The sequence below is a fragment of the Linepithema humile genome, chromosome 5, assembly GCF_040581485.1.
Source record: "Linepithema humile isolate Giens D197 chromosome 5, Lhum_UNIL_v1.0, whole genome shotgun sequence".
NCBI lineage: Eukaryota > Metazoa > Arthropoda > Insecta > Hymenoptera > Formicidae > Linepithema > Linepithema humile.
In genome coordinates this window covers 7128119-7131332 of record NC_090132.1, presented here as the reverse complement: position 1 = coordinate 7131332, position 3214 = coordinate 7128119, and positions in this window count along the sequence as shown.

Below are 3214 nucleotides of genomic sequence, written 5' to 3'. Positions count from 1 at the left end.
CCGCGATTCTCTACTCCACATTCACTTGGGCCACCCCACCGGGTCCGACGAGAGAGGAGCAGTTCCTGCTCCGGAACGCTTCCGCACCAAATGGCGGAGAGGGGCAATCCGTTTTCGGGATTAAATTCCGTGACCGTATTTTAAACCTGATCTGCCGTACAGGTGTTCCATTTTTGAAACTCGACCGTAAAACATCATTTTTTTTAGCAAGTTTGCATGTTATATAAATACGCTATACATATGTAAATACATCTCTTTTTGCGTAAGTAATGACTACATAAAATATAACGGAAATAAGAATTTATTTTAGAAATAGCTTCTTAAGTTAATAGCTTTTTATTTACATTTTTTTGTTTGTCTTCTTTGCATTTTACAAGAAAGGAAATTGAAGTAAAAAATATTATTTTGCATAATTTTTCTTAACAATATATGGATTTTTTAATCTATGCTATGTAGGAAATTTGTAAGTAAAATAAGTATGTATGCTAAAATTAACTATGCAAAGTAGATATATCTACACATATGATATTTGTACAAAATTTAAATCTAAATGCAAATGTTCTAACAGATAAACTTGTGCGTTCAGATATGATAATGGTTTATTGATTATATTAAAATGTAACAAAAAGTTACATAAAACTGACAAAGAATTTATCTTAAAAAATAATTTTAGTTTAAACTTTAAGTGCAATGTAAGAAATTTACGTTGCTCAGATAACAATTGACTTTCTGCAAATATAAGATCTTTTAGATCGTAGAAAAAATTTTGTTACGTTTAACACTATTTTACTTTGATTGATAATTATTACAAAATATTCTTTCTTAATAATAACGTATTAATTAATGTTTATTAATTACACGTTATATGATAATAACGAAAATAATTTTAAAGCATTAAAATATCTCAAAGCGGAAGAAATTTAAGTGCAGTAGTTTAGATTTTAGAATAATTATAGTTAAATTTCTCATAATAATTTTAAACACGTCAGTAAATTGAAGTTTCTATCAATACATGTATTGCGTATTAAATAAGACACGTACAGCTCAGCAAGATGACTTCGTACTTGCAGCGGATTTTATTAGCCATCATGATTAATTAGAAATTCACATGAAAGTAAGAGACCGTGTTGCATTCCAATAAGGTCGATAATTTAATGTCTGGGAACGACGCTAATATATACATTGAACCGCGGTGATTATCGGTTAGTAAATAAATCCAAGAGAGAGAAGACTATATTCTTTCTTGGCAAAATTATAAACGCAGATTCTCTTCCTGCATGAAACCCGAACCGAGATTTTATGCAACAAAAAGTATCTTGTGCCAATACTTTTTTATATAATTACGTTTTTTTTTTGGCAAAATTGCGTTCTTCTGTTTTAAAACATTTGCAACACTTGAGAAATCAATAAAGAATAAAATTGCAAAAAAAAAACTTGGAAACAATAGCACACTGTACTCTGTTATACTCTGCAACAATGCAAGGCCGGCATTCGCATGTACGATATTATTACTTAGATCGGATTGTACGCACGTTGCGTACAATTCAATTAGGTATTATGATCCAGCACTACATGAATAATTATTCGACCAAAGATAGTTTACCAGGAATTGCTGTACACATGATTTTCAGATTTCCGAGATAATGAGAGAGCGTGAATGACATAATTAACTCATCACATCCTTATGTTTGATTTATTGCACTTTATAAATATAACGTTTCTTATCTTGGAAACTTTCTATTCTTTCTCATCCGCGTTATGTGTTGCAGAAAAATTATTAGAAAAGTAAATTAAGATTTTATTTAAAATTGATCTAAAAATATATTTGGAGGTGAGATCGCGAAGGTTTGTGTTACGTATTTAATTGTTTCTCTGTTCTAGAAGCTGTCGCATATCCTGTCACGCCACGACCGAGATTAAGACTGCTAATTATTTAACACAATTGTACCGGAATAATTATTACTCGGGTCGAGAGTCGACTCTCTTCCCCTCTCCCCTCTTCTCAGCCTTTACATTAATTTCAATAGAAAATTACGTGGAACCTTTATACATTTTAGTTAATCTATTCAGCCCGAAGTGGGGTTTAACATAAATTTACATACGGTTAATTAGCGCTGGATGCAATTTGTGTGGCAAACACACCGACACCTTTACGCCATCCGTAGAATATAATCTTTAATTCCAAGAATAACTTTGGAATAATTCTGAATTATCTTTTAGACAGTCGGTGCCTGACACCGGTATTGAGAAATTCTCTCTTTTAATGTTCGCATTTATAAACATCAATGTTGCGCGATTGGATGTCCAGGTAGAATAATTTATAACATACGTGACAAATCGTGATAAATGAATAGAGAGTTTATCGCGAGTAATATCGACGTCTGCCACAAAATCTAGTGAAATTTCATAAATTAAAAAAATTGTTTAGAGGAGTGTAGCGTGGTAAAATGAAATTCTACAAATGCCATTCACGCATCATTGCACTTTTGATCTACTTCAGAATTTTCAACAATAAAATTTATTATTTTTTTATAATTACTAATTATTTCTATCTTAAAGAAAAAAGCTTCGCAAAGCAGTGGTACATCCGACGAACAAGGAAGAAGTAAGATCTGACCGGAGCGCGTTTGCGTATGCGAGATACCGTCTCAACCTTCGACACTGTCATGACTGCACGCGTGTGCGGCAAGCTTAATTAACTTTAAGAACGTACGTGAGCCGTATCGGGTGGGTTTTTTTTTGTGAATGGAATCGTGAGAGAAGTACGAACCCGCCACTGCGCTCTTGTACCCGCGTAATAATCATGATCCGACGAATCCAGCGATTCTCATAGCGGAAGATACGAACTGGTTTCCGGAAGTGCGACGACCTCCCGGCGGTTGTAGCTGAGCGAGAAGCAAAAGGGCCCTCCTCCGTCCCTCGTCACGAACATTAGGAATTAGCGGCACGAAGCTCGCGGCATTCGGTTAAGGGGGATAAAATTTATCTTCGCTCAGATGCGCGGAGAACGCGTTGTGGGAAACCGCGCGAGATCGAGTTGTGTGTCGCACGATCGAAACGAGTTCTCGATATGCATCGCTGGACAATTTAGTGGTGTATCTGGCTTATTCAGTGGCATAAAAGGATTTTTTATAAATTTTTATAAATTTTAACAGTCATCTTATAAAAAGCGTTATTATCAGATCAAAATTTTCTCACTGTAAAGCATCAGTTG